This window comes from Dreissena polymorpha, chromosome 3, assembly GCF_020536995.1.
Source record: "Dreissena polymorpha isolate Duluth1 chromosome 3, UMN_Dpol_1.0, whole genome shotgun sequence".
In the NCBI taxonomy this organism is placed as follows: domain Eukaryota; kingdom Metazoa; phylum Mollusca; class Bivalvia; order Myida; family Dreissenidae; genus Dreissena; species Dreissena polymorpha.
The window spans coordinates 61,376,227-61,391,041 of NC_068357.1; the positions used below are offsets into that span (position 1 = coordinate 61,376,227).

General features: G+C 33.2%; 1 long non-coding RNA gene across 1 annotated transcript; it reads left to right on the plus strand.

The window, feature by feature from the left end:
- Positions 1–3,080: 3,080 nt before the first annotated feature.
- On the plus strand, positions 3,081–6,080 carry LOC127874420 (uncharacterized). The gene is made up of 2 exons (XR_008046893.1): positions 3,081–3,404; positions 3,663–6,080. It is a non-coding gene; the product is annotated as an uncharacterized LOC127874420 (long non-coding RNA).
- Positions 6,081–14,815: the final 8,735 nt, after the last annotated feature.

Consider the following 14,815-nt stretch of genomic DNA (forward strand, 5'->3'; position numbering starts at 1 on the left):
GTTGTTCTTCTAGTATTTGAGCTCTGTTTGTTATATCTTTGCCATTGACTACTAATTTGTGTACAGTTTTTTGTTCACTTCTACGTTTTTCAATGTTTGCGAAATATTTTGTGTTTTTTTCATTGTGTTCAACATGATGAGCACGCGCTCTAAGTATTATTCCATTGAGATGTGTATGATAGATTCCATCTAGTATTTGTTTTTTTAATGTTATTTCATTTTCAATGTCGGTGGTATCATTTGTGTTTGTTTGATGCAATTGTTTTTCAAGTGTTTCAATGGTTTTGATGGTTTCAGTTTCAAGTTTGTGTGTTTCTTTTTGTTTAAATGATGTGTATCTAATTGTTGCGTTACGTATATTTCCTTTAATTACTTCCCATAAGGTGTTTGGGTTTGCATCTTTATTATTTTGAACTGTATTTAATATTTCCTGTTTTATTTGTATTTGGTATTGTGTATCTAATAAGACGCTGTTGTTAATTTTAAAGTATCCTGGGCCTCTTTCAGGTTGTATATTGTGCAGTTTAAGTTCAACTAGAGAGTGGTCAGTCATAAATCCTGGTTTTATGTTACATGTGTCAATAATGTTGCAAAGAGATTCAGATATTAAAAAATAGTCTAATCTACAAAATATTGTTGGTTTTGTGTTTGAGTGCCAGGTGAATTTGCTTTCGTTTGGATATATTGTACGCCAGATGTCTATCATATTGTAGTTTTCAATTATGTTATTTAAACTATTTCTATTTTTAGGATGAGTATAAAGGTTTCCATTCTTTTTGTCTAATAATGGGTTAAGAACAGTATTAAAATCACCACCGATTATAATGTTTTTATCTTGGTTATTAATTATGAAGGATTGTAATGTTTCGTAGAATGTGGAATCATCTATGTTAGGGCCGTAAACATTGATTAATGTTAATTCTGTTTCGTGTATTTTGATATCTATACTTGCTTGTCTGCCAATTATTATTTCTTTAAAGTTATTGACTGTGATCCCTATATTATTTTTTATAAGAAAGGCAATGCCTTGTTTATTAGTATGTTGTCCACTAAGATAGATGTCTCCGTCCCATTCATCTTTTAAGGTTTGTGCTAAAGTATGTGTCAAGTGACTTTCTTGTAGTAGGCATATACTATATTTTTTTTCGTCTAACCATTTGAAGATTTTAATGCGTTTGTCTTTATTTTTTAGCCCTTTTACGTTCAGAGTGCATAATTTAATCATTTAAAGAGAGGGAGGGTGTGTAAATATTATTATGTGGGTTTGTCCAGTAAGTTTCTATTTTAAAGATGTCCATACATACATACAAAAATAGAAAGCAAAAATTAGAGATACAAAAATATGAATATTCTATAAACATGAAGAAGTGAGAAGAAATAATCACAGAAGTGAGAAGAAAACACAATATAAAACTTGTCCCCAGTAGAGACATACAAAAAAGGTCAGTAAAATACAACATGTGAATATACAAAAACAAGCAAATGTGCTAATGCAAGGTAAATTGCCCTAAGTATAAGAAATAAATTATATGTATCTAATGTTCAATTATATACAATGATTTCTCAGATGCGTACGTATAACTAATTTGCAGGATAAATTTTAGCAATTCATTATTTATTTTAAGTTGTTTTATTGTATTAGTTATATTTGTTATAAATACGTATATACATTCTTATACACACATTTATATATATACTTATATGTGCAATCATTTTAAAAATAATTATTTATTTAAACATTATAATGCTTTTAACTATAAGAGTTGGTTCAGTGAGCCGCCTTTTAAAATGACATTACTTTGATGTTACTACCCCGTGTACATTTATTCCAAAAGAACTTGCTAACTGCGTATCATTGATATTTGTAAAGTGGGCCAAGTGTGACTTTGATAACTGTAGCCACTGGGTGCACTTGCAGTTTTGCACAGCCACAAATGTTGTTAGGAGAAATGACCCGTTCTATTGTCCTTGCCACAATATTGCAGAGGAATAGACTTGTTTTTTTGTGTTCAAAGCTACATGCTTTTCTAATTTTGTTAATTTTCATGTTTCAAAAAAAATTGTTCAGTTTCATGTTTGTTTTTATTCACTGGAGTAGTATTTATGAACTGTTCGGTAATAGGTCATGTTTACATCGGCCGCCATTTTGTTTTGTCTGCTAGAGGTGACAATAAACAAGGAATCATTGTTATGAATTCTTGACGGATATTTGCTTGAAAACTTTACAGATAAGTTATTTAATGATTGAACTGTTAGTTATTTGTTAGAACAAATTGTTTTTGTTATTTTAAGTGTTTGCAAATTTAACTTAATTTCTTAGGTGTTCGATAACTGGTTCGTCCACCATATATATTTTATTCAATAATTTATATTTTTGCGCATGAACAGGCTTAAGCGGTGCAGAATGTCCTTAAATGAAAAATGTAATGTGTTTTCGTGTTTTCTCATTGATGACAATCCAAAAACGTTTATAAAAGCATGTTCCGTCTCAAAACAGGAGCTTCAATGATCTTTGTGTTATGTGTTATATTTCGTCTGTACATGTATTATATGCTGCTTTTGATTGCTTCAGCTATTACCAAAAATCGATTTCTATCGGTGGCGAGAATTTGTTGAAAAATAAAAAACTACGGAAGCCTGAATCTGCCATAAAATCTATAAACGGATTTAAAAACCGAACGTTTAAATGGCCTCTTTAATGTATACATAATAATCGTCATGATTGCCTGTAAAAATTCGCATAGACGTCTATTTCAATAAACTGCTTTGATTATAACCTTAATGTATACATTATATACTACGTTGATACTTGTAATCTTGCTTTTTATTTTTTATCGTAATTATGTGTATAATCAAAGAAATATTTAATGATTGTGGTGTTTCGATGGTATGTGGCCCACTCGTTGATTGTGTAAAATTGTATTCCAATATTCCAGCAGGCTCGTGAAAAAACAAAGGCACTGAATCAGTTCGTGCGATAAAATCCATCATAACACCGTAGTCATCTATTAATCCTATTTTTGTACCTAGTTTCTAATCTGAAACAAATACTGTTAGAATGATAGAATTCCCGTAGTTCATACACTAATTTTGTTTAAATACAAAGTTTTACTGAATAAAAAGTGGGATAAATAGAATAATAGATAAGTGTTTTGTGTTTTCTAAGCCTGGCATGATAAACCAGATCTATAATCAACACTAACCTATTATTATCTATATTAAACAGGAAATGAGTGTCGATCATTGGTGCTGCCCTTAATTAAATCACTAGTAAAATTCTGAAACCTAACTACTGATTTTCGTATATTAACATTTCAGATGGATCACCATGGGGATGTATTTTGAACTGTTACATATCCAGTTAATACGAATGGGTAGCAGAACAAAAACTTGAATTTTAAAAGGTAAGATTGGTCAATTAATCTATATCGTAACTGTCTGCTTGATAGAAGCTGACAAGATGTTAATGTGCCAAGTCAACAATCACTAAGTGTTATATGTCATTAAAGTTTATCAGTATATTTCGTTTCATATTTAGTTCTATTTACACGAAATGCAAAGTCCATCTCGTTCAAAATTGAAATTTATAAATATACCATATAATTGAATGTTTGGTCAGAAAAGTTAGTTCTTCTACTTATAAAATAAAAATGTAATTTCAGGATGGAATAAAGAATTCCGAAAACAAACAAAACTTCATTTTTGCGCTTGCTGGAGAATTGGAGAGGAATGGGTTCGATTTTTACACGCTCAAGGGGATGCTGATGTGTTGATAGTAAAAACTGCTTTACAAATTGCAGAAACCGGCAATGTTGTCATCGTAGGCGAGGACACGGACTTGCTAGTAATTGCCCTTTATCACATAAAGTCAATTCATAAAACAGTCGTCTTAAAGCCAGCAGCAAATCAAACGACATCAAAAGTTGTTCGGATATGGGATATTCAGAAGGCCAAACAAGTATTGGGCGGACCAACCAGAACATTGCCAGTTTTACATGCACTATCTGACTGTAATACAACATCCCATATTATCAGTATCAGCAAAGGCGCAGCTTTAAAAACTTTCCTTAACAATGAATAGGTAGTTAACCATGCCTGCGATTATTTGTCGCACAGCAACAAGGATGTTGTTATTGTGAGTGTTGAACGAATTCTGGTTGCATTATTTGGCGGATTGTCCGTTGAGACACTGGATTTGTTGAGGCTAAGGATGTTTTCGCAAAAGGTCATGTCGAGCACCAAACACGTCAAGATAAAGTCATTGCCTCCAACATCTGCCGCCGCTAAATACCACAGTATGAGAACGTTTTTCCAAGTTCATGAATGGATTGAAAATGGAGAAAACCTTTCGCCTACTGAATGGGGATTCAAACTGAAAGACAATAAGTTTATGCCCCAGAAAACGGATCGACCTGCTGCACCCAAGTAGCTACTGAAAATGGTAAAATGCAAACAACACTGTGACACAAAGAAATGTCCATGTAGGAAAAACGGCTTATAGTGTTCTATGGGATGCTCAGGATGTCGCGGAATAAGCTGTACAAATGAACAGAAGTTCAACGAAACCGACTCTGATATTGACTAAAACACATGTTTAATTAATGAGACGCCAATAGTACAATGACAAATTAGACTTCAAGATTAACTAAGAATTGAAACTGTCATTATATCCATTATTGTTACTGCGACTTTTAAACATGTTTTTACACCATATGCAGTTATTTTAAATTCAAAAATGTACTTATCAGTGTACGTAACATAATTTTATTGAAATTACTATGTACAAAATAATCAAGTTTACAGATTTTGTAATAGTTACATCGTTCAACTGCATTACATGATATTTGACCTTTTAAAAGTCAAGGTCAACCATTGTGACCCAAGGTCAATGCATTATTTATATATCTTTAAACATTAAGCAAATGTGTATAAACTTATTTAAGAAAATCTATGTATCTAATACTGTCTACATGTATATAGAAAATTCACATGAATTGAAATGAAATTACTTTGTATAAGACTACCACACCCACTCTTTATATAGAGAAACAACACAAAGTTTAAATAAATATTTGTATAATTATGAAAATCCTGACGGATATATTCTTATCTCATATTTTAAACAAATGTATGTTTGTAAAAGTCTATAGATCTATACAAGACAATGATTAAATTGTTATATTCAACACTGCTCAATAAAAGCTGTGTTATCATATAGAAATACCCCGCCCACTTTTCAATTTTATATATAACAAGAGCTGTCACCATAGGATAACGTATGCCCCCTATAAACGCTTTGAAAGAAGTTATGAGCATTTTTCGAAACCTAAACGCAGATTTTGAAACCTAAACGCGGATCCAAAGTTCAAGGTCAAGGTCACAGGGGTCAAAATTTGTGTGCGTATGGAAAGGCCTTGTCCATATACACATGCATGCCAAATATGAAGGATATAATCTCAAGGGACATAGCAGTTATGAACATTTTTCGAAAGGTTAATGCAGATTTTTAAACCTAAATGCGGTCCCTAAGTTCAAGGTCAGGGTCTAAGGGGTCAAGAAATGTATGCGTATAGAAAGTCCTTGTCCAAACACACATGCATACCAAATAAGGCAAATATGAAGGTTATATCTCAAGGGACATAGAAGTTATGAGCATTTTGAGAAACCTAAATGCAGATTCGAAACCTAAATGCGGACCCTAAGTTCAAGGTCAAGTTCACAGGGGTCAACATTTTTGTGCGTATGGAAAGGCCTTGTCCATATACACATGCATATCAAATATGAAGGTTATATCTCAAGGAACATAGAAGTTATGAGCATTTTTCGAAACCTAAATGCAAAGTGTGACGGAAAGACAGACAGACGGACGGTCCGATCTCTATATGCCCTCCTTCGGGGGCATAAAAAGGGGACAAATAGTGTGTTATATAAGATAATATAGTTTCTGTTACTTTTATTGTCATAGTAGATTTAGATATAGCTATGTTAACATGGATGTTTTATGTAAAAATGATGGGGAATGAAATACATATGAATTATAAGGAGTTTCGAAGAAGAAAAATGAATACATTCATTAGTCTTTATTTGGTCTCGTTTTTTGTAACTTTTCCCAGCTTAGATTTTTCTAGACTTTTGATCTGTTATACTATATGCATTTAGGATTTAAAAACACCAAAAACATTTTCTGTTGCAATTTGTTTGAGGTTTTGGGCGTATCTGAGCTAGAATGACTGGACTACTTGGGGTGTTTTTATTAAACAGTTAAATATTTTTAATCATCGAACGATTAGTGTGTGTGTTTACGATGAATTATTATAATATTATGAATGTGAATAACAGTGTTGGGATATAAAACTGGAATGAAACTGGTGAGACTGCATTTTCGATTTCGTTAAAATGTCGAATAACACGATGTTTTGTTGAACAATTGATAGATTGTCGTAATGGAAGCAAATTAAATTTTACGAAAATAAACATGGTTATTACACAACTTCGGTGAGTAGAACAATAACCAGTAGATGTTTGACTTCTTTATGGCTAAGACTGAATGTGGACGCCATTTGTTCCAGTTGAACGTCACGCGCACACATTCTGAGGGCCGAATATAAATAATCGGCCCTAGGGCCGAATATTTATAATGACCCCGCAATGATGATAATTTCATGAACAACTGTACAAATTTGTTACTATATATAGTAAGTTATGTATTATTTTATTTTATATCTATGCAGACTACAAGTCATAGTTAAAACAAATTGACTATAGACGTAATTAATAGCTAGAGACATACATTGGCGATACATTCTAATTACCACCGGACAGCAATTTATTTCAATGATAAATTGTCGGTAGCATACGATTCAAAACAATAAACCTTAAAATAATTAAAATATGGTCAATGCATTGGAACGATAACTGCAGAAGTTTAAGGCTTCGAACCAGTTTAAAGCGTGTCATAAAACCTGACACAAAATGTGAAAATCCAGCAAAATCGATAGTTCAGTTTGGTACACAAATCCGATCTTTGCCCTTGGTCTTTTAGAAAACAACACAATTAATTATTAAATGATCATAAGCAACGTTTTTATTTAAGACATCCTAAATGAAAAAAGTTTTGAAATGACTATTTTTGTTTGTTTAAAAAAATGCTTTTATAAATGTTGTTAGAAATGATTTGATGCAAAACTCAAAACCGCCGGATAAGAAAATGTAAGAAAGCAATCAGAGCTTCATGGTGATCTGTGTTTATAGTAAGTCATAGTATCCATATGATGCAGTCTCAAGATAAAAGTTCGCTTGTAGTCTATTTCACTATTTTATGTTTTCAAAACAAAACCACATGTGTATGATAGTACTATAAATCGATTCAATTTCGAAACAAATCCTTTGTATATGATGCCAAACTAAACTTCCCTATTATTAGGACCGTGCAGGCTTCATTTTTCATTTGTTGTAAAATTAATAATGTCAATGAGAAAGTGTTACACGCATCCAACATATAAACTATATCGGTTTAAAAGGTCATATTCAGCAGCTTAATTTCGTTTCTCTGGACACTTTGCCCTAATGTGCGAGTCATAAAATTATGCGCACTCGTTGGAGGTGTTTATCCTGAACATCTGATACAGATTAATCAATGTTTTGTAAGTTCAGATGTATTTGTGAAAGGTTCATGACACTTAAATGAAAAGAAAACGGTATTGATACGGAATAAATCAATGGCAGGCGCGCAGTCCAAAAGGCAATCATAAGGTCTGAATAGAAAGAGACAATGTGACCCGGACAATGACATTGTCGCGATTGATCGGCTTTACGAAATCGACGCCTTTATTGAGGATATTCGCATTTAGTCTTCATCACGCTTATGTGAACTAAATTTAATTTAAATGCATGAGCTAGATTTTGCTCTTCATGTCTAGATTCATTTTAAATTGACTGTTAATACTATAGCTTTGAAGTTTTGAGGCATTAATATCAAACAATGGCAAATGCATCTAAATACAAATAAATTTACTTATGAAAATAAGCAAGTTTAATACATAAAAACATTTCGTTCGATCAGTTTGTGTCGCGTCTTCGGTCTCATTCCCAAGGATACAAATAGGAAAACTTGGACTAATTATTAATAATCCAAGAAATATATATGTTGACACTAGAAAAACACCCATATACGCATCATGACAATGAACAATATCTTTTTTGAAATAAATTGTGCTAACATTTACCTCCTGCTTTGACTGTCCTAATCCGACAATTACAAAAATGTGATTTACGAGAGCAGGAATCAAACCAAGATCTTATGTAAATAAATTAAACAAAAATTTGATGTTTCTTATTGGTAAACTTAACTGAAAAATAAATGTTGAATCAGAATGATATCTTTCTGTCGCTAGTTTGAAGGAGATTAAAGGGCAGGTTCGGGTTCCATAAAATACTTATTATCGTCTAAACACATCCACATGGTTTAGTTTAACAATCAACATTCTTACCACACGCAAGGCGAATGAGAAATAAAGATTTAAGTAACAAGAACGCTTTAAAACTTTCAATGGAATAGTCGCCCTAATTTTTATCTTTCCATTCAGCACATTTCGCAATACCATGAACTATAAGTTCAAAGCAGTCAACCCATTTTCATATTGAATACAAGACGCATAGCAAAGAATCATTCATGAAATGATTAACACTTTAAATAAGCCTCGCTCTACGGAAACGAGGCTTAATGCATGTGCGTCAAGTGCCCTTCCAGATTAGCATGTGCAGTCCGCATAGTCTAATCAGGGACGGCACTTTCCGCCTCAACTGGATTTTCGCTAAGAAGATACTTTCTTTTCACTAATAATACCTTAAAAGCGGAAGATGCCGTTCCTGATAAGCTTATTCGAACTACACAGGCCGATCTGAGACGATACTTTACGCACGTCACGAAGCGCCGTTTTCCACAGCTAGGCTCTTATTTGAGACGCGTTCTGAGAAAACTGGTCTTTGTGCATGTGCGTAAAGTGTCGTTAAGATTAGCCTGTGCAGTCTGCACAGGCTAATCATGGACGACACTTTCCGCTGTTATGGTATGTTTTGTTTAAAGGAAGTCTCTTATACACGAAAATCCAGTGAAGGCGGAAAGTGTCATCTCTAATTAGCCTGTGCGGACTGCACAGGCTAATATGGGACGACACTTTACGCACATGCATTAAGACCAGTTTTCTCAGAACGCAACTCATTTTATTAATCGTACACAACTACAAAATACGTGTAAATAGAAGTGTACAGCTTGAAGAAGCACAGACTGTTTAGCGTCTTTGAAGTACAAGATTTTATTCGTGTTACCTATTTTGAAATCCTTGTTCGAGTTTACAGGATACATAGTTTTTCATTGTGTAGGCTGTACAGTCTGTCAAAAACCTGATTTTCGTCCCTTACTCCCTTTAAACGAAAACTAAGAATATAATTAACTGGTAAATGTACATACGAATTTGAATTCAAAGCTTTCACGAGCTTCTGAATGGCATCCTACTAAGATTTGATGTCACTAAGTTTCATTGAAAGTCTCAACAGTTTTCGAAGGAATTGCATATCGCTGCCGCTTATTTGTTGAGGATTAATATACAAAAGAGGGTTCTATTAAATACATAGTTGGTCTTTAAAAGTCCACGAGGTCTAGTTTTTAATCATCAAGATTACTACGCCACACGTGGTAACAATTATGAATAGAACGCTCGCCCGTTTTCATAACTTTCTATTCAGGACAAAAAGCAATCCTCGCCATCCCTCGGGATTATATTAATTGCATAAAAGTCAAACCTTGAGTACAAGAAGCTCAGGTATCATTAATTAAATGATATACGTTTTAAATTTTGTGAACAACCTTCGCAACAACAAATTGAGTGTAATCATTTTGTATAACTTGAAGCAGCTCTGACTGAACATGTATAATACATTTGTTCCGTATTACTTATTATGAAATTCCATTTAAATAAACAGACGGCATCGTGATTCATTTAATCGCAAACGTTATATAATTAATGTCATTAATTTCTATGGATCTACGTAGACATAGCAATAACGTACAATAACGGATAAGTATATTTGTAAATAAGAATAACACAAATATGAATATTGAAACAACACAGACATCGTAAGAAGAGAAATACAAATAATAGATGTACGTTTATTTGTTCAAAGGCAATTGATTTTAATAGATTTACATACATCGCACACAAAATTCAATTAACCTCGCATGTGCATGCAAATGGAATTAAACTGCGGCGCCGAATGAAATTGATAGCAATAGATATAACAAAGCACTTTACATCGCAAATTAATTCGTCACGATTGTTATTTACATCTGGTGTAATCTGAACATCTCGCATTTGAGATAAAAGCATACGTATCTTCGACCCTTGCATTTCTCCTCTGAAGTAATCCTCTGTACATGAATGAATTGTGATGTATTATAAGTTGCATTGAACTAGTCATTTTACCTGACTTTCCAGTGCACAAAAAACATAATGTATATGAACGTCACACCCATTCTCGTATAATTTAACTATTCACGCAAAGAAGTTTTGAATGTTCAAATACAAGCGATCTTGTAATCAATCCAATGAACCGACCTCATTCATGAATACATTGCCTTAATTTTATGATTAGTGATCAATTCAATTAAGCGGTCAATAATTTTCAAAAGAAAGCGCATTTTTAATCAACTTTATTTTATTTCGATGTTGAATAGAGCAATATGAAAACATTTTTACATTTTAAAGGATTTTTGTGACAGTTCGTGTCATCGCATTAACTTATTAATTTGCCGCTAACAGGAGTACAAACTGTGATTTGAATATAAGTTAAATTCACAATACCTTAACCTAATTCTGGGGAAACTAAACATAATGCAAGTACGTTTATTATCGTCCCTTATTAGCATGTGTTGTCCGCACAGGCTAATCAAAAACAACACTGTCCGCCTAAACTGGATTTTCGTTGAGAATAATCCTACTTTAAACTAAAATTTCTATACAAATTTAAATTATGTAACAGATAAGCCTTTGCGGACTGTACATGTTAATCGGGGATGACACTTTACTCACACGCATTCCCGGGTAACTCCTGTTATCCCAGGTCGACGCTGAACAGTAGTTTATGGGCTTCTCTGATAGCCCCAGTGATATAACTTTAACAAGCTATACAATTAACTGGCCGTAAAAACATGAAATCACATTAGGTCATTAATCAGTCAGTCCGTATACGTCATACGTATTGTCATCAATACTTTACTACGCATGCGTTTATATCAATGCGATTTTAAAATTTCTACATCCTGAACTCATTTTGCCTGACATAAAATGATTCGTTTTGAAAAGCTAAACGTTAATGTTGTGCCTTTGAAGTATCATGACGTAGAAGTAACTTTATTATTTGTATATGCGCATAAATTACGGTTCAACAATTGACATAAATGATCTTACGGTTGTAATCTAAACCTTTCGGTAACGGCATATCCGCACAACCGTGCGTAATTTTACATGAACGATAATTCGGGAATGCGTAGGGATAAGGGACATTTCGTACATTTTGACGATTTATTCGTTATCGTTATCTTCATTGCAGCTTTATTTTAAGCTTTCATGGATGGATGCTATGTGTTGTATATGTGTTTAAAAAACTAACCCAATTACTCAAAATATTTGCATTTCGATAGTTCGTAATATCAATGGCACCGCGTAGGAAAAAATGGAAAGACAGAAATAAACTTATAGTGGTCTTTTGAATAAAAAAACGTTAAGAATGAACCGGCTTTGAGAGCAAATTTATTTTAAATGCAAATATGAGTTGAATCATGAGAGTAATAGATTATGAATTAAATTGTGTGTATTGAACACAAGTCACGCATAACGAACGTCACTTTGTTATTGACATATATAAACTGTTATTTATAAAGTACAATGTGCTAGCTCTTAAACTTACTTCGTTAATAAATGGGTTTTCGTCATTCGGTCATCTTGTGGGTTTATTTTCATTAGCTAATTTTAAATCTGTATCAATAGGTGCAGAATTATCATCAGTAATAATTTTGAATATAGTGAGCATCACGCACAATACTAATCATTATTCTGAATATAACGGGCATCACCCTCGAATATTCGAGCATTATGCTCAGTAAACGAGCATCATACCGAAAATGGATTGCATAAACTTTCAAAATGTGCTACACGATGTGATATTTAACATTCGAATGCTTCTCCATTAAAAAATAAATCCATCGGCTTAGCTTCTTAATTCGGACAAATGATTTGTTACAGCTATTCATATTACCGGTTATTCAGTATTGAAAAATATGGGTCACAAGTGATTAAAATCACATTTTATGAAAAAAAATCAAAGCGAAGTGTTCCCAAATGAAATCACACCAAAAAGACAACGTGGTCTTTCCCAGGGCATTGTCGCCATGGAACATATTTGCAGTATTGAAGATTGAAAAGTATTCGCTCTTATACTTATTACCGACTCTAATTAAACATAAAAACGGAGTTTAATGCATGTAAAGTGTCGTCCCAGATTAACCTGTGCAATCCGCACAGGCTATTCATGGACAACACCTTCCGCCTAAACCGGATTTTCATCATGAAGATACTTTGCTTAAACGCGAAAAACAATAAAAGCGGAAAGTGTCGTCCCATATTAGCCTGTACGGACTGAACAGGCTTAGGTGGAACAACACTTTACGCACATACTAGTAGATAAAGCCCCGTTTTATAAGAGCGCCACCAGATAAATGTTTTTGTCTTTATTGTTTTGTACGCGTTCTAAAGTCCACTTGTAGGGCATAGATGAATACAAATCATTAATACTAATGTTAAATAAATAAACTGTTTGAAAGAGAAAACTGGCCTTAAGAACGCAAAACAACGCCTATTTGTTTCGTATATACATTATAAATATTTGAAAATGAACACAGAATGTTGCTTATTTTTTTCAAGATTAAATTGGAAAAATTTCAAAGCCAACAAGGTGTATCCCTATTCAATCAGAAGCATTCACATTGTGAATGGTGTGCAATTCGGAATGGATATGGATAATTACCACATGATTATTTTTTTACACGAAATGCAATCTCTCTTCCGCCCTCTGATTTGTATAAGATTAGGCATAAAGTTCTGGTTTCATAAAATAACAATTTTCTTTATTATTATTGCTATCATTGACAGCATTTCGCAATTATATTTTACTTCTTATTACCGAGAAGTTACAGCGTGTTTATCAAGCGTACTTGGCTAGAGGGGAAAAGGTGACGGTGGACAGTATTGTACTTTATATCTATGGAGACTACACGTCATAGTAACAAGAGGTGGACTATGGAGGTTATTAATTGCTAGAGACATACATTGGCGATAAATTCTAATTACCACAGGACAGCATCTTATTTAAATGATAAATTATCGGTAGCATACGATTTAAAACAATACACCTTAAATTATTTAAATAGTGTTAATGAATAGGAACGGTAACTGCAGAAGTTTAAGGCTTCGAACCAGTTTAAAGGGTGTCATAAAACCTCACACTTATACAAAATGTGAAAATCCAGTAAAATCGATAGTTCGGTTTGGTGCATAAATCCGATCTTTGTCCTCGGGTTTTAGTTAACAACACAATTAATAAATCCATGATCACGAGCGACGTTTTTATTGAAGACAACATAAATGAAAAGGTTTTGAAATGACTTTCGTTGTTTGATTTAAAAAATGCTTTTATAAATGTTGTTCGAAATGATTTGATGCAAAACTCAAATCGCCGGATTAGCAAATGTATGAAAGCAATCAGAGCTTCACGGTGGTTTTTGTTTATAGTAAGTCATAGTATCCATTTGATGCAGTTTCAAGATACAGTTCGGTTGTAGTTTATTTCAAAACAAATGATAATTATATTAATGATGAAATATATCGATTCAATTAGGAAACATATCCTTTGTATATGCTTCAAAACTAAACTTCCCTATTATTAGGACCGTGAAGGCTTCCTTTTTCATTTGTTGTAAAATTAATAATGTCAATAAGAAAGTGTTACCTGCATGCAACATATTAAGTATATCGGTTTATAAGGTTCTTTTCAGCAGCTTAACTCTGTTTCTCTGGACACTTTGCCCTAATATGCGAGTCGTACACTTTTGCCCATTCGTTGGAGTTGTTTATCTTGAACATATGATGCAGATTTATTCATGCTTTGTAAGTTCTAATGTATTTGGGAAAAAGTCATGACACTTTTATGAAAAGAAAGCAGTATCGATACGGAATAAATCAATGGCAGGCGCGCAGTCCAAAAGGCAATCATAAGGTCTGAATAGTGAGGGACAATGGCCCCGTTTCATAAACAATTCTTAAGTTTTTCGTAAGAATTCTGCGATTTTTTCGTACGGACGTTCTTACGCCAATTCCTACGAACGTTTCATAAACGCGTTCGCAGACTTAAGAATTCTTACGAATCTTACTAACGTAAAACCAGTCTGCGCTCTTTAATTGAAGGTTTTAAAAGACGTAAAACTAACATTTGGCGCCGTCTGCCAGATAATAATAAACACTACGAGAACTAGTAGAAAAGCAATAAAACTAATTGTTATGTATACATTTATTTTTCTCTTTTAAAATAAATAAATGTGAAGTCGTCAGCAGAAATGCTTTCAAATGAGGTCGACGTTTTATGACGCTAAACGTGTTTTTGTGTGACGTTAAATAACTGCACTTGATTAGTTGAAATTCATTCAGGTGAACTGAAACATATATAACTTGTGATCTTGGTAACTAGTTCAGACGAAAAAGGCACT